The sequence below is a fragment of the Dendrobates tinctorius genome, unplaced genomic scaffold, assembly GCF_039654945.1.
Source record: "Dendrobates tinctorius isolate UK_male_01 unplaced genomic scaffold, ASM3965494v1 ptg000201l, whole genome shotgun sequence".
NCBI lineage: Eukaryota > Metazoa > Chordata > Amphibia > Anura > Dendrobatidae > Dendrobates > Dendrobates tinctorius.
The window spans coordinates 1,962,310-1,985,657 of NW_027361868.1; the positions used below are offsets into that span (position 1 = coordinate 1,962,310).

A 23,348-nucleotide genomic window follows, 5' to 3' on the forward strand; every position below is an offset into this window, starting at 1 on the left:
TGTAGCCCCCTCTTCTCTTCCATTCTCTGTAGCCCCCTCTTCTCTTCCATTCTCTGTAGTCCCCTCTTCTCTTCCATTTTCTGTAGTCCCCTCAGCCCCCTCTTCCAATCTCTGTATTCCCCTCCTCTCCTCCATTCTCTGTAGTCCTCTCTTCCATTTTTTGTAGTCCCCTCCTCTCTTCCATTCTCTGTAGTCCTCTCTTCCATTTTCTGTAGTCCCCTCCTCTCTTCCATTCTCTGTAGTCCCCTCCTCTCTAACATTCTCTGTAGTCCCCTCCTCTCTTCCATTCTCTGTAGTCTCCTCCTCTCTTCCATTCTCTGTAGTCCTCTCTTCCATTCTCTGTAGTCCTCTCTTCCATTCTCTGTAGTCCCCTCCTCTCTTCCATTCTCTGTGGTCCCCTCCTCTCTTCCATTCTGTGTAGCCCCCTCCTCTCTTCCATTCTCTGTAGCCCCCTCTTCTCTTCCATTCTCTGTAGTCCCCTCCTCTCTTCCATTCTCTGTAGTCCCCTCCTCTCTTCCATTCTCTGTAGCCCCCTCCTCTCTTCCATTCTCTGTAGTCCTCTCTTCCATTTTCTGTAGTCCCCTCCTATCTTTCATTCTCTGTAGTCCCCTCCTCTCTTCCATTTTCTGTAGTCCCCTCCTCTCTTCCATTCTCTGTAGTCCCCTCCTCTCTTCCCTTCTCTGTAGTCCCCTCCTCTCTTCCATTCTTTGCAGTCCCCTCCTCTCTTCCATTCTCTGTAGTCCCCTCCTCTCTTTCATTCTCTGTAGTCCCCTCCTCTCTTCCCTTCTCTGTAGTCCCCTCCCCTCTTTCATTCTCTGTAGTCCCCTCCTCTCTACCATTCTCTGTAGTCCTCTCTTCCAGTTTCTGTAGTCCCCTCCTCTCTTCCATTCTCTGTAGTCCCCTCTTCTCTTCCATTCTCTGTAGCCCCCTCTTCTCTTCCATTCTCTGTAGCCCCCTCTTCTCTTCCATTCTCTGTAGTCCCCTCCTCTCTTCCATTCTCTGTAGTCCCCTCCTCTCTTCCCTTCTCTGTAGTCCCCTCTTCTCTTCCATTCTCTGTAGTCTCCTCAGCCCCCTCTTCCAATCTCTGTATTCCCCTGCTCTCTTTCATTCTCTGTAGTCCTCAGTCCCCTCCTCTCTTCCATTCTCTGTAGTCCTCTCTTCCATTTTCTGTAGTCTTCTCCTCTCTTCCATTCTCTGTAGTCCCCTCCTCTCTTCCATTTTCTGTAGTCCCCTCCTCTCTTCCATTCTCTGTAGTCCCCTCCTCTCTTCCCTTCTCTGTAGTCCCCTCCTCTCATCCATTTTTTGTAGTCCCCTCCTCTCTTCCATTCTCTGTAGTCCCCTCCTCTCTTTCATTCTCTGTAGTCCCCTCCTCTCTTCCCTTCTCTGTAGTCCCCTCCCCTCTTCCATTCTCGGTAGTCCCCTCCTCTCTACCCTTCTCTGTAGTCCTCTCTTCCAGTTTCTGTAGTTCCCTCCTCTCTTCCATTCTCTGTAGTCCCCTCTTCTCTTCCATTCTCTGTAGCCCCCTCTTCTCTTCCATTCTCTGTAGCCCCCTCTTCTCTTCCCTTCTCTGTAGTCCCCTCCTCTCTTCCATTCTCTGTAGTCCACTCCTCTCTTCCCTTCTCTGTAGTCCCCTCTTCTCTTCCATTCTCTGTAGTCCTCTCTTCCATTCTCTGTAGTCCCCTCCTGTCTTCCTTTATCTGTAGCCCCCTCCTCTCTTCCATTCTCTGTAGCCCCCTCTTCTCTTCCATTCTCTGTAGTCCCCTCCTCTCTTCCATTCTCTGTAGCCCCCTCCTCTTTTCCATTCTCTGTAGTCCTCTCTTCCATTTTCTGTAGTCCCCTCCTTTCTTCCATTCTCTGTAGTCCCCTCCTCTCTTCCATTTTCTGTAGTCCCCTCCTCTCTTACATTCTCTGTAGTCCCCTCCTCTCTTCCCTTCTCTGTAGTCCCCTCCTCTCTTCCACTCTTTGTAGTCCCCTCCTCTCGTCCATTCTCTGTAGGCCCCTTCTCTCTTCCCTTCCCTTCTCTGTAGTCCCTTCCTTTCTTCCTTTCTCTGTAGTCCCCTTCTCTCTTCTATTCTCTGTAGTCCTCTCTTCCATTTTCTGTTGTCCCCTCCTCTCTTCCATTCTCTGTAGTCCCTTCCTCTCTTCCATTCTCTGTTGTCCCCTCCTCTCTTCCATTCTCTGTAGTCCCCTCGTCTCTTCCCTTCTCTGTAGTCCCCTCCCCTCTTCCATTCTCTGTAGTCCCCTCCTCTCTTCCATTCTCTGTAGCCCCCTCTTCTCTTCCATTCTCTGTAGCCCCCTCTTCTCTTCCATTCTCTGTAGTCCCCTCTTCTCTTCCATTCTCTGTAGTCCCCTCAGCCCCCTCTTCCAATCTCTGTATTCCCCTCCTCTCTTCCATTCTCTGTAGTCCTCTCTTCCATTTTCTGTAGTCCCCTCCTCTCTTCCATTCTCTGTAGTCCCCTCCTCTCTTCCATTCTCTGTAGTCCCCTCCCCTCTTACATTCTCTGTAGTCCCCTCCCCTCTTCCATTCTCTGTAGTCCCCTCCCCTCTTCCATTCCCTGTAGTCCCCTCCTCTCTTCCATTCTCTGTAGTCCCCTCCTCTCTTCCCTTCTCTGTAGTCCCCTCCCCTCTTCCATTCTCTGTAGTCCCCTCCCCTCTTCCATTCTCTGTAGTCCCCTCCCCTCTTCCATTCTCTGTAGCCCCCTCTTCTCTTCCATTCTCTGTATCCCCCTCTTCTCTTCCATTCTCTGTAGTCCCCTCCTCTCTTCCATTCTCTGTAGTCCCCTCCTCTCTTCCCTTCTCTGTAGTCCCCTCCCCTCTTCCATTCTCTGTAGTCCCCTCCCCTCTTCCATTCTCTGTAGTCCCCTCCCCTCTTCCATTCTCTGTAGCCCCCTCTTCTCTTCCATTCTCTGTAGCCCCCTCTTCTCTTCCAATCTCTGTATTCCCCTCCTCTCCTCCATTCTCTGTAGTCCTCTCTTCCATTTTTTGTAGTCCCCTCTTATCTTCCATTCTCTGTAGTCCTCTCTTCCATTTTCTGTAGTCCCCTCCTCTATTCCATTCTCTGTAGTCCCCTCCTCTCTTCCATTCTCTGTAGTCCCCTCCTCTCTTCCATTCTCTGTAGTCCCCTCCTCTCTTCCATTCTCTGTAGTCTCCTCCTCTCTTCCATTCTCTGTAGTCCTCTCTTCCATTCTCTGTAGTCCTCTCTTCCATTCTCTGTAGTCCTCTCTTCCATTCTCTGTAGTCCCCTCCTCTCTTCCATTCTGTGTAGCCCCCTCCTCTCTTCCATTCTCTGTAGCCCCCTCTTCTCTTCCATTCTCTGTAGTCCCCTCCTCTCTTCCATTCTCTGTAGTCCCCTCCTCTCTTCCATTCTCTGTAGCCCCCTCCTCTATTCCATTCTCTGTAGTCCTCTCTTCCATTTTCTGTAGTCCCCTCCTCTGTTCCATTATCTGTAGTCCCCTCCTCTCTTCCATTTTCTGTAGTCCCCTCCTCTCTTCCATTCTCTGTAGTCCCCTCCTCTCTTCCCTTCTCTGTAGTCCCCTCCTCTCTTCCATTCTTTGTAGTCCCCTTCTCTCTTCCATTCTCTGTAGTCCCCTCCTCTCTTTCATTCTCTGTAGTCCCCTCCTCTCTTCCCTTCTCTGTAGTCCCCTCCCCTCTTCCATTCTCTGTAGTCCCCTCCTCTCTACCATTCTCTGTAGTCCTCTCTTCCAGTTTCTGTAGTCCCCTCCTCTCTTCCATTCTCTGTAGTCCCCTCTTCTCTTCCATTCTCTGTAGCCCCCTCTTCTCTTCCATTCTCTGAAGCCCCCTCTTCTCTTCCATTCTCTGTAGTCCCCTCCTCTATTCCCTTCTCTGTAGTCCCCTCTTCTCTTCCATTCTCTGTAGTCCCCTCAGCCCCCTCTTCCAATCTCTGTATTCCCCTGCTCTCTTTCATTCTCTGTAGTCCTCAGTCCCCTCCTCTCTTCCATTCTCTGTAGTCCTCTCTTCCATTTTCTGTAGTCCCCTCCTCTCTTCCATTCTCTGTAGTCCCCTCCTCTCTTCCATTTTCTGTAGTCCCCTCCTCTCTTCCATTCTCTGTAGTCCCCTGCTCTCTTCCCTTCTCTGTAGTCCCCTCCTCTCTTCCATTTTTTGTAGTCCCCTCCTCTCTTCCATTCTCTGTAGTCCTCTCCTCTCTTTCATTCTCTGTAGTCCCCTCCTCTCTTCCCTTCTCTGTAGTCCCCTCCCCTCTTCCATTCTCTGTAGTCCCCTCCTCTCTACCATTCTCTGTAGTCCTCTCTTCCAGTTTCTGTAGTTCCCTCCTCTCTTCCATTCTCTGTAGTCCCCTCTTCTCTTCCATTCTCTGTAGCCCCCTCTTCTCTTCCATTCTCTGTAGCCCCCTCTTCTCTTCCATTCTCTATAGTCCCCTCCTCTCTTCCATTCTCTGTAGTCCCCTCTCTTCCCTTCTCTGTAGTCCCCTCTTCTCTTCCATTCTCTGTAGTCCCCTCAGCCCCCTCTTCCAATCTCTGTATTCCCCTACTCTCTTACATTCTCTGTATTCCCCTACTCTCTTCCATTTTTTGTAGTCCCCTCCTCTCTTCCATTCTCTGTAGTCCCCTCCTCTCTTCCATTTTCTGTAGTCCCCTCCTCTCTTCCATTCTCTGTAGTCCCCTACTCTCTTCCATTCTCTGTAGTCCCCTCCTCTCTTCCATTCTCTGTAGTCCTCTCTTCCATTCTCTGTAGTCCCCTCCTCTCTTCCTTTCTCTGTAGCCCCCTCCTCTCTTCAATTCTCTGTAGCCCCCTCTTCTCTTCCATTCTCTGTAGTCCCCTCCTCTCTTCCATTCTCTGTAGCCCCCTCCTCTTTTCCATTCTCTGTAGTCCTCTCTTCCATTTTCTGTAGTCTCCTCCTCTCTTCCATTCTCTGTAGTCCCCTCCTCTCTTCTGTTTTCTGTATTCCCCTCCTCTCTTACATTCTCTGTAGTCCCCTCCTCTCTTCCCTTCTCTGTAGTCCGCTCCTCTCTTCCACTCTTTGTAGTCCCCTCCTCTCTTCCATTCTCTGTAGGCCCCTTCTCTCTTCCATTCCGTTCTCTGTAGTCCCTTCCCCTCTTCCTTTCTCTGTAGTCCCCTTCTCTCTTCTATTCTCTGTAGTCCTCTCTTCCATTTTCTGTAGTCCCCTCCTCTCTTCCATTCTCTGTAGTCCCCTCCCCTCTTCCATTCTCTGTAGTCCCCTACTCTCTCCATTCTCTGTAGTCCCCTCCTCTCTTCCCTTCTCTGTAGTCCCCTCCCCTCTTCCATTCTCTGTAGTCCCCTTCCCTCTTCCATTCTCTGTAGTCCCCTCCCCTCTTCCATTCTATGTAGTCCCCTCCTCTCTTCCATTTTCTGTAGCCCCCTCCTCTCTTCCATTCTCTGTAGTCCCCTCTTCTCTTCCATTCTCTGTAGCCCCCTCTTCTCTTCCATTCTCTGTAGCCCCCTCTTCTCTTCCATTCTTTGTAGCCCACTCTTCTCTTCCATTCTCTGTAGTCCCCTCTTCTCTTCCATTCTCTGTAGTCCCCTCTTCTCTTCCATTCTCTGTAGTCCCCTCAGCCCCCTCTTCCAATCTCTGTATTCCCCTACTCCTTCATTCTCTATAGTCCTCAGTCCCCTCCTCTCTTCCATTCTCTGTAGTCCTCTCTTCCATTTTCTGTAGTCCCCTCCTCTCTTCCATTCTCTGTAGTCCCCTCCTCTCTTCCATTCTCTGTAGTCCCCTCCTCTCTTTCATCCTCTGTAGTCTCCTACTCTCTTCCATTCTCTGTAGTCCTCTCTTCCATTCTCTGTAGTCCCCTCCTCTCTTCCATTCTCTGTAGCCCCCTCCTCTCTTCCATTCTCTGTAGCCCCCTCTTCTCTTCCATTCTCTGTAGTCCCCTCCTCTCTTCCATTCTCTGTAGACCCCTCCTCTCTTCCATTCTCTGTAGCCCCCTCCTCTCTTCCATTCTCTGTAGTCCTCTCTTCCATTTTCTGTAGTCCCCTCCTCTCTTCCATTCTCTGTAGTCCCCTCCTCTCTTCCATTTTCTGTAGTCCCCTCCTCTCTTCCATTCACTGTAGTCACCTCCTCTCTTCCCTTCTCTGTAGTCCCCTCCTCTCTTCCCTTCTCTGTAGTCCCCTCCTCTCTTCCATTCTATGTAGTCCCCTCCTCTCTTCCATTCTCTGTAGTCCCCTCTTCTCTTCTATTCTCTGTAGTCCCCTCCCTTCTTCCATTCTCTGTAGTCCCCTCCTCTCTTCCATTCTCTGTAGTCCTCTCTTCCATTTTCTGTAGTCCCCTCCTCTCTTCCATTCTCTGTAGTCCCCTCCTCTCTTCCATTCTCTGTAGTCCCCTCCTCTCTTCCATTCTCTGTAGTCCCCTCCTCTCTTCCATTCTCTGTAGTCCCCTCCTCTCTTCCATTCTCTGTAGTCTCCTCCTCTCTTCCCTTCTCTGTAGTCTCCTCCCCTCTTCCATTCTCTGTAGTCCCCTCCTCTCTTCCACTCTCTGTAGTCCCCTCCTCTCTTCCCTTCTCTGTAGTCCCCTCCCCTCTTCCATTCTCTGTAGTCCCCTCCCCTCTTCCATTCTCTGTAGTCCCCTCCCCTCTTCCATTCTCTGTAGCCCCCTCTTCTCTTCCAATCTCTGTAGCCCCCTCTTCTCTTCCATTCTCTGGAGTCCCCTCTTCTCTTCCATTCTCTGTAGTGCCCTCAGCCCCCTCTTCCAATCTCTGTATTCCCCTCCTCTCTTCCATTCTCTGTAGTCCTCTCTTCCATTTTCTGTAGTCCCCTCCTCTCTTCCATTCTCTGTAGTCCTCTCTTCCATTTTCTGTAGTCCCCTCCTCTCTTCCATTCTCTGTAGTCCCCTCCTCTCTTCCATTCTCTGTAGTCCCCTCCTCTCTTCCATTCTCTGTAGTCCCCTCCTCTCTTCCATTCTCTGTAGTCCCCTCCTCTCTTCCCTTCTCTGTAGTCCCCTTCCCTCTTCCATTCTCTGTAGTCCCCTCCCCTCTTCCATTCTCTGTAGTCCCCTCCTCTCTTCCATTCTCTGTAGTCCCCTCCTCTCTTCCCTTCTCTGTAGTCCCCTCTTCTCTTCCATTCTCTGTAGTGCCCTCCCCTCTTCCATTCTCTGTAGTCCCCTCCCCTCTTCCATTCTCTGTAGCCCCCTCTTCTCTTCCATTCTCTGTAGCCCCCTCTTCTCTTCCATTCTCTGTAGTCCCCTCTTCTCTTCCATTTTCTGTAGTCCCCTCAGCCCCCTCTTCCAATCTCTGTATTCCCCTCCTCTCCTCCATTCTCTGTAGTCCTCTCTTCCATTTTTTGTAGTCCCCTCCTCTCTTCCATTCTCTGTAGTCCTCTCTTCCATTTTCTGTAGTCCCCTCCTCTCTTCCATTCTCTGTAGTCCCCTCCTCTCTTCCATTCTCTGTAGTCCCCTCCTCTCTTCCATTCTCTGTAGTCTCCTCCTCTCTTCCATTCTCTGTAGTCCTCTCTTCCATTCTCTGTAGTCCTCTCTTCCATTCTCTGTAGTCCCCTCCTCTCTTCCATTCTCTGTGGTCCCCTCCTCTCTTCCATTCTGTGTAGCCCCCTCCTCTCTTCCATTCTCTGTAGCCCCCTCTTCTCTTCCATTCTCTGTAGTCCCCTCCTCTCTTCCATTCTCTGTAGTCCCCTCCTCTCTTCCATTCTCTGTAGCCCCCTCCTCTCTTCCATTCTCTGTAGTCCTCTCTTCCATTTTCTGTAGTCCCCTCCTATCTTTCATTCTCTGTAGTCCCCTCCTCTCTTCCATTTTCTGTAGTCCCCTCCTCTCTTCCATTCTCTGTAGTCCCCTCCTCTCTTCCCTTCTCTGTAGTCCCCTCCTCTCTTCCATTCTTTGCAGTCCCCTCCTCTCTTCCATTCTCTGTAGTCCCCTCCTCTCTTTCATTCTCTGTAGTCCCCTCCTCTCTTCCCTTCTCTGTAGTCCCCTCCCCTCTTTCATTCTCTGTAGTCCCCTCCTCTCTACCATTCTCTGTAGTCCTCTCTTCCAGTTTCTGTAGTCCCCTCCTCTCTTCCATTCTCTGTAGTCCCCTCTTCTATTCCATTCTCTGTAGCCCCCTCTTCTCTTCCATTCTCTGTAGCCCCCTCTTCTCTTCCATTCTCTGTAGTCCCCTCCTCTCTTCCATTCTCTGTAGTCCCCTCCTCTCTTCCCTTCTCTGTAGTCCCCTCTTCTCTTCCATTCTCTGTAGTCCCCTCAGCCCCCTCTTCCAATCTCTGTATTCCCCTGCTCTCTTTCATTCTCTGTAGTCCTCAGTCCCCTCCTCTCTTCCATTCTCTGTAGTCCTCTCTTCCATTTTCTGTAGTCTTCTCCTCTCTTCCATTCTCTGTAGTCCCCTCCTCTCTTCCATTTTCTGTAGTCCCCTCCTCTCTTCCATTCTCTGTAGTCCCCTCCTCTCTTCCCTTCTCTGTAGTCCCCTCCTCTCATCCATTTTTTGTAGTCCCCTCCTCTCTTCCATTCTCTGTAGTCCCCTCCTCTCTTTCATTCTCTGTAGTCCCCTCCTCTCTTCCCTTCTCTGTAGTCCCCTCCCCTCTTCCATTCTCGGTAGTCCCCTCCTCTCTACCCTTCTCTGTAGTCCTCTCTTCCAGTTTCTGTAGTTCCCTCCTCTCTTCCATTCTCTGTAGTCCCCTCTTCTCTTCCATTCTCTGTAGCCCCCTCTTCTCTTCCATTCTCTGTAGCCCCCTCTTCTCTTCCCTTCTCTGTAGTCCCCTCCTCTCTTCCATTCTCTGTAGTCCACTCCTCTCTTCCCTTCTCTGTAGTCCCCTCTTCTCTTCCATTCTCTGTAGTCCCCTCAGTCCCCTCTTCCAATCTCTGTATTCCCCTACTCTCTTTCATTCTCTATAGTCCTCAGTCCCCTCCTCTCTTCCATTCTCTGTAGTCCTCTCTTCCATTTTCTGTAGTCCCCTCCTCTCTTCCATTCTCTGTAGTCCCCTCCTCTCTTCCATTCTCTGTAGTCCCCTCCTCTCTTCCATTCTCTGTAGTCCTCTCTTCCATTCTCTGTAGTCCCCTCCTGTCTTCCTTTATCTGTAGCCCCCTCCTCTCTTCCATTCTCTGTAGCCCCCTCTTCTCTTCCATTCTCTGTAGTCCCCTCCTCTCTTCCATTCTCTGTAGCCCCCTCCTCTTTTCCATTCTCTGTAGTCCTCTCTTCCATTTTCTGTAGTCCCCTCCTTTCTTCCATTCTCTGTAGTCCCCTCCTCTCTTCCATTTTCTGTAGTCCCCTCCTCTCTTACATTCTCTGTAGTCCCCTCCTCTCTTCCCTTCTCTGTAGTCCCCTCCTCTCTTCCACTCTTTGTAGTCCCCTCCTCTCTTCCATTCTCTGTAGGCCCCTTCTCTCTTCCCTTCCCTTCTCTGTAGTCCCTTCCTTTCTTCCTTTCTCTGTAGTCCCCTTCTCTCTTCTATTCTCTGTAGTCCTCTCTTCCATTTTCTGTTGTCCCCTCCTCTCTTCCATTCTCTGTAGTCCCTTCCTCTCTTCCATTCTCTGTTGTCCCCTCCTCTCTTCCATTCTCTGTAGTCCCCTCGTCTCTTCCCTTCTCTGTAGTCCCCTCCCCTCTTCCATTCTCTGTAGTCCCCTACTCTCTTCCCTTCTCTGTAGTCCCCTCCTCTCTTCCATTCTTTGCAGTCCCCTCCTCTCTTCCATTCTCTGTAGTCCCCTCCTCTCTTTCATTCTCTGTAGTCCCCTCCTCTCTTCCCTTCTCTGTAGTCCCCTCCCCTCTTCCATTCTCTGTAGTCCCCTCCTCTCTACCATTCTCTGTAGTCCTCTCTTCCAGTTTCTGTAGTCCCCTGCTCTCTTCCATTCTCTGTAGTCCCCTCTTCTCTTCCATTCTCTGTAGCCCCCTCTTCTCTTCCATTCTCTGTAGCCCCCTCTTCTCTTCCATTCTCTGTAGTCCCCTCCTCTCTTCCATTCTCTGTAGTCCCCTCCTCTCTTCCCTTCACTGTGGTCCCCTCTTCTCTTCCATTCTCTGTAGTCCCCTCAGCCCCCTCTTCCAATCTCTGTATTCCCCTGCTCTCTTTCATTCTCTGTAGTCCTCGTTCCCCTCCTCTCTTCCATTCTCTGTAGTCCTCTCTTCCATTTTCTGTAGTCCCCTCCTCTCTTCCCTTCTCTGTAGTCCCCTCCTCTCTTCCATTCTTTGCAGTCCCCTCCTCTCTTCCATTCTCTGTAGTCCCCTCCTCTCTTTCATTCTATGTAGTCCCCTCCTCTCTTCCCTTCTCTGTAGTCCCCTCCCCTCTTCCATTCTCTGTAGTCCCCTCCTCTCTACCATTCTCTGTAGTCCTCTCTTCCAGTTTCTGTAGTCCCCTCCTCTCTTCCATTCTCTGTAGTCCCCTCTTCTCTTCCATTCTCTGTAGCCCCCTCTTCTCTTCCATTCTCTGTCGCCCCCTCTTCTCTTCCATTCTCTGTAGTCCCCTCCTCTCTTCCATTCTCTGTAGTCCCCTCCTCTCTTCCCTTCACTGTGGTCCCCTCTTCTCTTCCATTCTCTGTAGTCCCCTCAGCCCCCTCTTCCAATCTCTGTATTCCCCTGCTCTCTTTCATTCTCTGTAGTCCTCAGTCCCCTCCTCTCTTCCATTCTCTGTAGTCCTCTCTTCCATTTTCTGTAGTCCCCTCCTCTCTTCCATTCTCTGTAGTCCCCTCCTCTCTTCCATTCTCTGTAGTCCCCTCCTCTCTTCCATTCTCTGTAGTCCCCTCGTCTCTTCCCTTCTCTGTAGTCCCCTCCCCTCTTCCATTCTCTGTAGTCCCCTACTCTCTTCCCTTCTCTGTAGTCCCTTCCTCTCTTCCACTCTTTGTAGTCCCCTCCTCTCTTCCATTCTCTGTAGGCCCCTTCTCTCTTCCCTTCCCTTCTCTGTAGTCCCTTCCCCTCTTCCTTTCTCTGTAGTCCCCTTCTCTCTTCTATTCTCTGTAGTCCTCTCTTCCATTTTCTGTTGTCCCCTCCTCTCTTCCATTCGCTGTAGTCCCTTCCTCTCTTCCATTCTCTGTAGTCCTTTCCTCTCTTCCATTCTCTGTAGTCCCCTCGTCTCTTCCATTCTCTGTAGTCCCCTACTCTCTTCCCTTCTCTGTAGTCCCCTCCTCTCTTCCATTCTTTGCAGTCCCCTCCTCTCTTCCATTCTCTGTAGTCCCCTCCTCTCTTTCATTCTCTGTAGTCCCTTCCTCTCTTCCCTTCTCTGTAGTCCCCTCCCCTCTTCCATTCTCTGTAGTCCCCTCCTCTCTACCATTCTCTGTAGTCCTCTCTTCCAGTTTCTGTAGTCCCCTCCTCTCTTCCATTCTCTGTAGTCCCCTCTTCTCTTCCATTCTCTGTAGCCCCCTCTTCTCTTCCATTCTCTGTAGCCCCCTCTTCTCTTCCATTCTCTGTAGTCCCCTCCTCTCTTCCATTCTCTGTAGTCCCCTCCTCTCTTCCCTTCACTGTGGTCCCCTCTTCTCTTCCATTCTCTGTAGTCCCCTTAGCCCCCTCTTCCAATCTCTGTATTCCCCTGCTCTCTTTCATTCTCTGTAGTCCTCAGTCCCCTCCTCTCTTCCATTCTCTGTAGTCCTCTCTTCCATTTTCTGTAGTCCCCTCCTCTCTTCCCTTCTCTGTAGTCCCCTCCTCTCTTCCATTCTTTGCAGTCCCCTCCTCTCTTCCATTCTCTGTAGTCCCCTCCTCTCTTTCATTCTCTGTAGTCCCCTCCGCTCTTCCCTTCTCTGTAGTCCCCTCCCCTCTTCCATTCTCTGTAGTCCCCTCCTCTCTACCATTCTCTGTAGTCCTCTCTTCCAGTTTCTGTAGTCCCCTCCTCTCTTCCATTCTCTGTAGTCCCCTCTTCTCTTCCATTCTCTGTAGCCCCCTCTTCTCTTCCATTCTCTGTAGCCCCCTCTTCTCTTCTATTCTCTGTAGTCCCCTCCTCTCTTCCATTCTCTGTAGTCCCCTCCTCTCTTCCATTCTCTGTAGTCCCCTCCTCTCTTCCATTCTCTGTAGTCCCCTCCTCTCTTCCATTCTCTGTAGTCCTCTCTTCCATTCTCTGTAGTCCCCTCCTCTCTTCCTTTATCTGTAGCCCCCTCCTCTCTTCCATTCTCTGTAGCCCCCTCTTCTCTTCCATTCTCTGTAGTCCCCTCCTCTCTTCCATTCTCTGTAGCCCCCTCCTCTTTTCCATTCTCTGTAGTCCTCTCTTCCATTTTCTGTAGTCCCCTCCTCTCTTCCATTCTCTGTAGTCCCCTCCTCTCTTCCATTTTCTGTAGTGCCCTCCTCTCTTCCCTTCTCTGTAGTCCCCTCCTCTCTTCCACTCTTTGTAGTCCCCTCCTCTCTTCCATTCTCTGTAGGCCCCTTCTCTCTTCCCTTCCCTTCTCTGTAGTCCCTTCCCCTCTTCCTTTCTCTGTAGTCCCCTTCTCTCTTCTATTCTCTGTAGTCCTCCCTTCCATTTTCTGTTGTCCCCTCCTCTTCCATTCTCTGTAGTCCCTTCCTCTCTTCCATTCTCTGTAGTCCCCTCCTCTCTTCCATTCTCTGTAGTCCCCTCGTCTCTTCCCTTCTCTGTAGTCCCCTCCCCTCTTCCATTCTCTGTAGTCCCCTACTCTCTTCCCTTCTCTGTAGTCCCCTCCTCTCTTCCATTCTTTGCAGTCCCCTCCTCTCTTCCATTCTCTGTAGTCCCCTCCTCTCTTTCATTCTCTGTAGTCCCCTCCTCTCTTCCCTTCTCTGTAGTCCCCTCCCCTCTTCCATTCTCTGTAGTCCCCTCCTCTCTATCATTCTCTGTAGTCCTCTCTTCCAGTTTCTGTTGTCCCCTCCTCTCTTCCATTCTCTGTAGTCCCCTCTTCTCTTCCATTCTCTGTAGCCCCCTCTTCTCTTCCATTCTTTGTAGCCCCCTCTTCTCTTCCATTCTCTGTAGTCCCCTCCTCTCTTCCATTCTCTGTAGTCCCCTCCTCTCTTCCCTTCACTGTGGTCCCCTCTTCTCTTCCATTCTCTGTAGTCCCCTCCTCTCTTCCATTTTCTGTAGCCCCCTCCTCTCTTCCATTCTCTGTAGTCCCCTCTTCTCTTCCATTCTCTGTAGTCCCCTACCCTCTTCCATTCTCTGTAGTCCCCTCCTCTCTTCCATTTTCTGTAGCCCCCTCCTCTCTTCCATTCTCTGTAGTCCCCTCTTCTCTTCCATTCTCTGTAGCCCCCTCTTCTCTTCCATTCTCTGTAGCCCCCTCTTCTCTTCTATTCTCTGTAGCCCACTCTTCTCTTCCATTCTCTGTAGTCCCCTCTTCTCTTCCATTCTCTGTAGTCCCCTCTTCTCTTCCATTCTCTGTAGTCCCCTCAGCCCCCTCTTCCAATCTCTGTATTCCCCTACTCTCTTTCATTCTCTGTAGTCCTCAGTCCCCTCCTCTCTTCCATTCTCTGTAGTCCTCTCATCCATTTTCTGTAGTCCCCTCCTCTCTTCCATTTTCTGTAGTCCCCTCCTCTCTTCCATTTTCTGTAGTCCCCTCCTCTCTTCCATTCTTTGTAGTCCCCTCCTCTCTTCCATTCTCTGTAGTCCCCCCCTCTCTTCCATTCTCTGTAGTCCCCTCCTATCTTCCCTTCTCTGTAGTCCCCTCCCCTCTTCCATTCTCTGTAGCCCCCTCCTCTCTTCCATTCTCTGTAGTCCTCTATTCTATTTTCTGTAGTCCCCTCCTCTCTTCCATTCTTTGTAGTCCCCTCCTCTCCCATTCTCTGTAGTCCCCTCCTCTCTTCCATTCTCTGTAGTCCCCTCTCTTCCATTCTCTGTAGTCCTCTCCCCTCTTCCATTCTCTGTAGTCCCCTCCTCTCTTCCATTCTCTGTAGTCCTCTCTTCCATTTTCTGAAGTCCCCTCCTCTCTTCCATTCTCTGTAGCCCCCTCTTCTCTTCCATTTTCTGTAGTCCCCTCAGCCCCCTCTTCCAATCTCTGTATTCCCCTACTCTTTCATTCTCTGTAGTCCTCAGTCCCCTCCTCTCTTCCATTCTCTGTAGTCCTCTCTTCCATTTTCTGTAGTCCCCTCCTCTCTTCCATTCTCTGTAGTCACCTCCTCTCTTCCCTTCTCTGTAGTCCCCTCCTCTCTTCCCTTCTCTGTAGTCCCCTCCTCTCTTCCATTCTCTGTAGTCCCCTCCTCTCTTCCATTCTCTGTAGTCCCCTCCTCTCTTCCATTCTCTGTAGTCCTCTCTTCCATTTTCTGTAGTCCCCTCCTCTATTCCATTCTCTGTAGTTCCCTCCTCTCTTCCATTCTCTGTAGTCCCCTCCTCTCTTCCATTCTCTGTAGTCCCCTCCTCTCTTCCATTCTCTGTAGTCTCCTCCTCTCTTCCCTTCTCTGTAGTCTCCTCCCCTCTTCCATTCTCTGTAGTCCCCTCCTCTCTTCCACTCTCTGTAGTCCCCTCCTCTCTTCCCTTCTCTGTAGTCCCCTCCCATCTTCCATTCTCTGTAGTCCCCTCCCCTCTTCCATTCTCTGTAGCCCCCTCTTCTCTTCCATTCTCTGTAGCCCCCTCTTCTCTTCTATTCTCTGTAGCCCCCTCTTCTCTTCCATTCTCTGTAGCCCCCTCTTCTCTTCCATTCTCTGGAGTCCCCTCTTCTCTTCCATTCTCTGTAGTCCCCTCAGCCCCCTCTCCCAATCTCTGTATTCCCCTCCTCTCTTCCATTCTCTGTAGTCCTCTCTTCCATTTTCTGTAGTCCCCTCCTCTCTTCCATTCTCTGTAGTCCCCTCCTCTCTTCCCTTCTCTGTAGTCCCCTCCCCTCTTCCATTCTCTGTAGTCCCCTCCCCTCTTCCATTCTCTGTAGTCCCCTCCTCTCTTCCATTCTCTGTAGTCCCCTCCTCTCTTCCCTTCTCTGTAGTCCCCTCCCCTCTTCCATTCTCTGTAGTCCCCTCCCCTCTTCCATTCTCTGTAGTCCCCTCCCCTCTTCCATTCTCTGTAGCCCCCTCTTCTCTTCCATTCTCTGTAGCCCCCTCTTCTCTTCCATTCTCTGTAGTCCCCTCTTCTCTTCCATTTTCTGTAGTCCCCTCAGCCCCCTCTTCCAATCTCTGTATTCCCCTCCTCTCCTCCATTCTCTGTAGTCCTCTCTTCCATTTTTTGTAGTCCCCTCCTCTCTTCCATTCTCTGTAGTCCTCTCTTCCATTTTCTGTAGTCCCCTCCTCTCTTCCATTCTCTGTAGTCCCCTCCTCTCTTCCATTCTCTGTAGTCCCCTCCTCTCTTCCATTCTCTGTAGTCTCCTCCTCTCTTCCATTCTCTGTAGTCCTCTCTTCCATTCTCTGTAGTCCTCTCTTCCATTCTCTGTTGTCCCCTCCTCTCTTCCATTCTCTGTAGTCCCCTCCTCTCTTCCATTCTGTGTAGCCCCCGCCTCTCTTCCATTCTCTGTAGCCCACTCTTCTCTTCCATTCTCTGTAGTCCCCTCCTTTCTTCCATTCTCTGTAGTCCCCTCCTCTCTTCCATTCTCTGTAGCCCCCTCCTCTCTTCCATTCTCTGTAGTCCTCTCTTCCATTTTCAGTAGTCCCCTCCTCTCTTTCATTCTCTGTAGCCCCCTCCTCTCTTCCATTTTCTGTAGTCCCCTCCTCTCTTCCATTCTCTGTAGTCCCCTCCTCTCTTCCCTTCTCTGTAGTCCCCTCCTCTCTTCCATTCTTTGCAGTCCCCTCCTCTCTTCCATTCTCTGTAGTCCCCTCCTCTCTTTCATTCTCTGTAGTCCCCTCCTCTCTTCCCTTCTCTGTAGTCCCCTCCCCTCTTCCATTCTCTGTAGTCCCCTCCTCTCTACCATTCTCTGTAGTCCTCTCTTCCAGTTTCTGTAGTCCCCTCCTCTCTTCCATTCTCTGTAGTCCCCTCTTCTCTTCCATTCTCTGTAGCCCCCTCTTCTCTTCCATTCTCTGTAGCCCCCTCTTCTCTTCCATTCTCTGTAGTCCCCTCCTCTCTTCCATTCTCTGTAGTCCCCTCCTCTCTTCCCTTCTCTGTAGTCCCCTCTTCTCTTCCATTCTCTGTAGTCCCCTCAGCCCCCTCTTCCAATCTCTGTATTCCCCTGCTCTTTCATTCTCTGTAGTCCTCAGTCCCCTCCTCTCTTCCATTCTCTGTAGTCCTCTCTTCCATTTTCTGTAGTCCCCTCCTCTCTTCCATTCTCTGTAGTCCCCTCCTCTCTTCCATTTTCTGTAGTCCCCTCCTCTCTTCCATTCTCTGTAGTCCCCTCCTCTCTTCCCTTCTCTGTAGTCCCCTCCTCTCTTCCATTTTTGTAGTCCCCTCCTCTCTTCCATTCTCTGTAGTCCCCTCCTCTCTTTCATTCTCTGTAGTCCCCTCCTCTCTTCCCTTCTCTGTAGTCCCCTCCCCTCTTCCATTCTCTGTAGTCCCCTCCTCTCTACCATTCTCTGTAGTCCTCTCTTCCAGTTTCTGTAGTTCCCTCCTCTCTTCCATTCTCTGTAGTCCACTCTTCTCTTCCATTCTCTGTAGCCCCCTCTTCTCTTCCATTCTCTGTAGCCCCCTCTTCTCTTCCATTCTCTGTAGTCCCCTCCTCTCTTCCATTCTCTGTAGTCCACTCCTCTCTTCCCTTCTCTGTAGTCCCCTCTTCTCTTCCATTCTCTGTAGTCCCCTCAGTCCCCTCTTCCAATCTCTGTATTCCCCTACTCTCTTTCATTCTCTATAGTCCTCAGTCCCCTCCTCTCTTCCATTCTCTGTAGTCCTCTCTTCCATTTTCTGTAGTCCCCTCCTCCCTTCCATTCTTTGTAGTCCCCTCCTCTCTTCCATTCTCTGTAGTCCCCTCCTCTCTTCCATTCTCTGTAGTCCTCTCTTCCATTCTCTGTAGTCCCCTCCTCTCTTCCTTTCTCTGTAGCCCCCTCCTCTCTTCCATTCTCTGTAGCCCCCTCTTCTCTTCCATTCTCTGTAGTCCCCTCCTCTCTTCCATTCTCTGTAGCCCCCTCCTCTTTTCCATTCTCTGTAGTCCTCTCTTCCATTTTCTGTAGTCCCCTCCTCTCTTCCATTCTCTGTAGTCCCCTCCTCTCTTCCATTTTCTGTAGTCCCCTCCTCTCTTACATTCTCTGTAGTCCCCTCCTCTCTTCCCTTCTCTGTAGTCCCCTCCTCTCTTCCACTCTTTGTAGTCCCCTCCTCTCTTCCATTCTCTGTAGGCCCCTTCTCTCTTTCCTTCCCTTCTCTGTAGTCCCTTCCCCTCTTCCTTTCTCTGTAGTCCCCTTCTCTCTTCTATTCTCTGTAGTCCTCTCTTCCATTTTCTGTTGTCCCCTCCTCTCTTCCATTCTCTGTAGTCCCCTCCTCTCTTACATTCTCTGTAGTCCCCTCGTCTCTTCCCTTCTCTGTAGTCCCCTCCCCTCTTCCATTCTCTGTAGTCCCCTACTCTATTCCATTCTCTGTAGTCCCCTCCTCTCTTCCATTCTCTGTAGTCCCCTCCCCTCTTCCATTCTCTGTAGTCCCCTTCCCTCTTCCATTCTCTGTAGTCTCCTCCCCTCTTCCATTCTCTGTAGTCCCCTCCTCTCTTCCATTTTCTGTAGCCCCCTCCTCTCTTCCATTCTCTGTAGTCCCCTCTTCTCTTCCATTCTCTGTAGCCCCCTCTTCTCTTCCATTCTCTGTAGCCCCCTCTTCTCTTCTAATCTCTGTAGCCCACTCTTCTCTTCCATTCTCTGTAGTCCCCTCTTCTCTTCCATTCTCTGTAGTCCCCTCTTCTCTTCCATTCTCTGTAGTCCCCTCAGCCCCCTCTTCCAATCTCTGTATTCCCCTACTCTCTTTCATTCTCTGTAGTCCTCAGTCCCCTCTTCTCTTCCATTCTCTGTAGTCCTCTCTTCCATTTTCTGTAGTCCCCTCCTCTCTTCCATTTTCTGTAGTCCCCTCCTCTCTTCCATTTTCTGTAGTCCCCTCCTCTCTTCCATTCTTTGTAGTCCCCTCCTCTCTTCCATTCTCTGTAGTCCCCCCCTCTCTTCCATTCTCTGTAGTCCCCTCCTATCTTCCCTTCTCTGTAGTCCCCTCCCCTCTTCCATTCTCTGTAGCCCCCTCCTCTCTTCCATTCTCTGTAGTCCTCTATTCTATTTTCTGTAGTCCCCTCCTCTCTTCCATTCTTTGTAGTCCCCTCCTCTCCCATTCTCTGTAGTCCCCTCCTCTCTTCCATTCTCTGTAGTCCCCTCTCTTCCATTCTCTGTAGTCCTCTCCCCTCTTCCATTCTCTGTAGTCCCCTCCTCTCTTCCATTCTCTGTAGTCCTCTATTTTATTTTCTGTAGTCCCCTCCTCTCTTCCATTCTTTGTAGTCCCCTCCTCTCCCATTCTCTGTAGTCCCCTCCTCTCTTCCATTCTCTGTAGTTCCCTCTCTTCCATTCTCTGTAGTCCTCTCCCCTCTTCCATTCTCTGTAGTCCCCTCCTCTCTTCCATTCTCTGTAGTCCTCTCTTCCATTTTCTGTAGTCCCCTCCTCTCTTCCATTCTCTGTAGCCCCCTCTTCTCTTCCATTTTCTGTAGTCCCCTCAGCCCCCTCTTCCAATCTCTGTATTCCCCTACTCTTTCATTCTCTGTAGTCCTCAGTCCCCTCCTCTCTTCCATTCTCTGTAGTCCTCTCTTCCATTTTCTGTAGTCCCCTCCTCTCTTCCATTCTCTGTAGTCCCCTCCTCTCTTCCATTCTCTGTAGTCCCTCCTCTCTTCCATTCTCTGTAGTCTCCTCCTCTCTTCCATTCTCTGTAGTCCTCTCTTCCATTCTCTGTAGTCCCCTCCTCTCTTACATTCTCTGTAGTCCCCTCGTCTCTTCCCTTCTCTGTAGTCCCCTCCCCTCTTCCATTCTCTGTAGTCCCCTACTCTCTTCCATTCTCTGTAGTCCCCTCCTCTCTTCCATTCTATGTAGTCCCCTCCCCTCTTCCATTCTCTGTAGTCCCCTTCCCTCTTCCATTCTCTGTAGTCCCCTCCCCTCTTCCATTCTCTGTAGTCCCCTCCTCTCTTCCATTTTCTGTAGCCCCCTCCTCTCTTCCATTCTCTGTAGTCCCCTCTTCTCTTCCATTCTCTGTAGCCCCCTCTTCTCTTCCATTCTTTGTAGCCCCCTCTTCTCTTCTATTCTCTGTAGCCCACTCTTCTCTTCCATTCTCTGTAGTCCCCTCTTCTCTTCCATTCTCTGTAGTCCCCTCTTCTCTTCCATTCTCTGTAGTCCCCTCAGCCCCCTCTTCCAATCTCTGTATTCCCCTACTCTCTTTCATTCTCTGTAGTCCTCAGTCCCCTCCTCTCTTCCATTCTCTGTAGTCCTCTCTTCCATTTTCTGTAGTCCCCTCCTCTCTTCCATTTTCTGTAGTCCCCTCCTCTCTTCCATTTTCTGTAGTCCCCTCCTCTCTTCCATTCTTTGTAGTCCCCTCCTCTCTTCCATTCTCTGTAGTCCCCCCCTCTCTTCCATTCTCTGTAGTCCCCTCCTATCTTCCCTTCTCTGTAGTCCCCTCCCCTCTTCCATTCTCTGTAGCCCCCTCCTCTCTTCCATTCTCTGTAGTCCTCTATTCTATTTTCTGTAGTCCCCTCCTCTCTTCCATTCTTTGTAGTCCCCTCCTCTCCCATTCTCTGTAGTCCCCTCCTCTCTTCCATTCTCTGTAGTCCCCTCTCTTCCATTCTCTGTAGTCCTCTCCCCTCTTCCATTCTCTGTAGTCCCCTCCTCTCTTCCATTCTCTGTAGTCCTCTATTCTATTTTCTGTAGTCCCCTCCTCTCTTCCATTCTTTGTAGTCCCCTCCTCTCCCATTCTCTGTAGTCCCCTCCTCTCTTCCATTCTCTGTAGTCCCCTCTCTTCCATTCTCTGTAGTCCTCTCCCCTCTTCCATTCTCTGTAGTCCCCTCCTCTCTTCCATTCTCTGTAGTCCTCTCTTCCATTTTCTGTAGTCCCCTCCTCTCTTCCATTCTCTGTAGCCCCCTCTTCTCTTCCATTTTCTGTAGTCCCCTCAGCCCCCTCTTCCAATCTCTGTATTCCCCTACTCTTTCATTCTCTGTACTCCTCAGTCCCCTCCTCTCTTCCATTCTCTGTAGTCCTCTCTTCCATTTTCTGTAGTCCCCTCCTCTCTTCCATTCTCTGTAGTCCCCTCCTCTCTTCCATTCTCTGTAGTCCCTCCTCTCTTCCATTCTCTGTAGTCTCCTCCTCTCTTCCATTCTCTGTAGTCCTCTCTTCCATTCTCTGTAGTCCCCTCCTCTCTTCCATTCTCTGTAGCCCCCTCCTCTCTTCCATTCTCTGTAGCCCCCTCTTCTCTTCCATTCTCTGTAGTCCCCTCCTCTCTTCCATTCTCTGTAGTCCCCTCCTCTCTTCCATTCTCTGTAGTCCTCTCTTCCATTCTCTGTAGTCCCCTCCTCTCTTCCATTCTCTGTAGTCCCCTCCTCTCTTCCATTCTCTGTAGTCCCCTCCTCTCTTCCATTCTCTGTAGTCTCCTCCTCTCTTCCATTCTCTGTGGTCCCCTCCTCTCTTCCATTCTCTGTAGTCCCCTCCTCTCTTCCATTCTCTGTAGTCCCCTCCTCTCTTCCATTCTCTGTGGTCCCCTCCTCTCTTCCATTCTCTGTAGCCCCCTCCTCTCTTCCATTCTCTGTAGTCCTCTCTTCCATTTTCTGTAGTCCCCTCCTCTCTTCCATTCTCTGTAGTCCCCTCCTCTCTTCCCTTCTCTGTAGTCCGCTCCTCTCTTCCCTTCTCTGTAGTCCCCTCCTCTCTTCCATTCTCTGTAGTCCCCTCCTCTCTTCCATTCTCTGTAGTCCCCTCCTCTCTTCCATTTTCTGTAGTCCCCTCCTCTCTTCCATTCTCTGTAGTCCCCTCCTCTCTTCCCTTCTCTGTAGTCCCCTCCCTTCTTCCATTCTCTGTCATCCCCTCCTCTCTTCCATTCTCTGTAGTCCTCTCTTCCATTTTCTGTAGTCCCCTCCTCTCTTCCATTCTCTGTAGTCCCCTCCTCTCTTCCATTCTCTGTAGTCCCCTCCTCTCTTCCATTCTCTGTAGTCTCCTCCTCTCTTCCCTTCTCTGTAGTCCCCTCCCCTCTTCCATTCTCTGTAGTCCCCTCCCCTCTTCCATTCTCTGTAGTCCCCTCCTCTCTTCCATTTTCTGTAGCCCCCTCCTCTCTTCCATTCTCTGTAGTCCCCTCCTCTCTTCCATTCTCTGTAGTCCCCTCCTCTCTTCCCTTCTCTGTAGTCCCCTCCCCTCTTCCATTTTCTGTAGTCCACTCCTATCTTCCATTTTCTGTAGTCCCCTCCCCTCTTCCTTTCTCTGTAGTCTTTTCAGTCCCCTCTTTTATTTTCCAGACAACCCCTTTAAGCATGCTGCAAGCAGAGGCTGAGCAATACAGGGGCACTGTCACGGGGTTACCACGACGGAGTGATATCAAAAGACCGCAGCGTCTGGTTGCTCCTACTCCGGCACTGAGAAGAAGCACCTCTCCAGATTATTAAACATGTTTATTTATTTGTTTAATCAATTTCATCCCACCATCAACGTAACACTCAACTACTCCAGCTCTAAAATTAACTTTTTAGACACCATCATTAAGCTAAAGAACAATGAAATAGAGACATCCCTGTATCAGAAGCCAATCGACCGTCCAACATACCTTAAATGGGACAGTTTCCATCCAAAACACATAAAAAACTCTATTGGCTACAGCCAAGCCATCAGATACAATCATATATGTTCCAACCCCATGAACACCTTGGTCGCCTCAGAAAGACCTTTTTGAATCAGGGCTACCATCCAAGAACAATTCAAAACCAAATTACAAGGGCGACCAGAATATCAAGGAATCACCTGCTACATTACAAAGCTAAAGAAGAGAATAACTGGGTGCCTCTAGTGGTCACCTACAAACCAAATCTGGAAGTGCTAAGGGGAGCTGCACGGAAATTACAACCTTTACTACAAAAAGATGCCCAATTACAATCCATATTTCCAGACTCCCCACTGCTGTGTTTTAGGCAGCCCCCAAATCTAAGAAGCATCATTGTCAGAAGCTCCCTGTCCTCTCCTACAGCTGTAGGCACCTTTCCTTGCAACCAGAAAAAATGTAAAACCTGTCCAATTATAATGACGGACAAGATAAAAGATCCCCAACTCACATCAGGACTACAAGATCGCAGGTACTTTCAGCTGCATCACATCTAATGTGGTGTACTTAATTATTTGTACTAAATATCCAACTGGGGGTCTGTATGTGGGGGAGACAGGGCAAAAACTGAAAACAAGGATGAATTCTCATCGTCACACAATAAGAGAAAAAAGAATGGATCTACCTGTGGCAAAACATTTTTGTATGCCTGATCTTAGCATGAAATTACTTGTTTTAACTGTTTTAAAAGAGAATTTCAAATCTCAGAGAGACAGGAGGGTCTGGGAGTACAAATTCATGACGACCTTTGACACACTCAGTGCAGGAATGAATGTGTTGCATGGATTTATGTCTTTTTACAGCAGTTAAGGGATTTGCTCTTAAGACCTTCTGGGGTCATCACAGAACCAGACCCCAATCGGAGGACAATAAAACATTCACACTCCTTATTTATGAACTGTTCCAATAATTATGGCCATAACTGTCTATCACTCCCCCATAATGATAGTTCTGCTTCATGTCACTTGTCTTATCTATTGCATTATTTATGTGCTGTGTTGTGCATAAATATGTGACTCTTCAGATTTTGTATTAGTCAATGCCTGATGAAGAGACCCCAGTATAAAGATTGCAATTTGCTACCATCTTTTCAGTTAGCCATTGAAAGGTATCAATCACTGAGGAAACTCAATTCTGAATATTTCGCCATCTGAAGTATCCCAGAGAACAGGGCGAGCTAGGGTGCCCCCTAGTGTTAGGGCCAGGAAAGGAATCCCTAGTCCCGAGTCACCAGACAGCTGTGTCATGACAGGCACTGAACCTGGCAGAATCCAGTGATAAGAGGAGCATTTACAATCTCTAAAGCAAAGAGCTTGTAAGCACTGCTCTCTTTGCTTAGGAGACCGTCCGACGCTCTTAGGCTGTGTGCACACGATGTAGATTTGCAGCGGTTCCGCAGCGGATTTTACCGCGCAGAAACGTTGCATATCCGCATTGTGATGTACAGTAGCCTTAAAATCAATGAAAAAAAAAAACCGCTGTGCAGACGCTGCAGATTTTTCCGCGCGGTTTTCCTGCGGTACAAAATCCGCAGCATGTTACTTATTTTGTGTGGTTTTCCATCTCCCCTGTCACCAAATCCGCAGTGGAAAACCGCACAAAAACCGCAAGAAAACCGCAGGAAAAATGGAAGAAATCCGCAGGAAAAATGCAGGTCATTTGACCTGCGGATTTCTTCCATTCTGCGTGGAAAAATCCGCAGGGCAAAAAAGTACATGTGCACTCAGCCTTAAAACAGCAGAGGTGGCCAGTTTTTAATTACAGGTAACGGAGATGATTTTTAATGACAGGAAATTTACAGAGTTGCTTTCTTTTACAAACCCTTTGCAGTTTTATCCATTTATCAACAATAACTAGGAATAGACAAAGAAAA

General features: G+C 49.9%; 1 protein-coding gene across 1 annotated transcript in view; it reads right to left on the reverse strand.

Moving 5' to 3' along the window:
• SPATA17 (spermatogenesis associated 17) overlaps nt 1–23,348 on the reverse strand; it is an 892,647-nt gene that overhangs the window by 231,866 nt on the left and 637,433 nt on the right. The window lies entirely within an intron of this gene.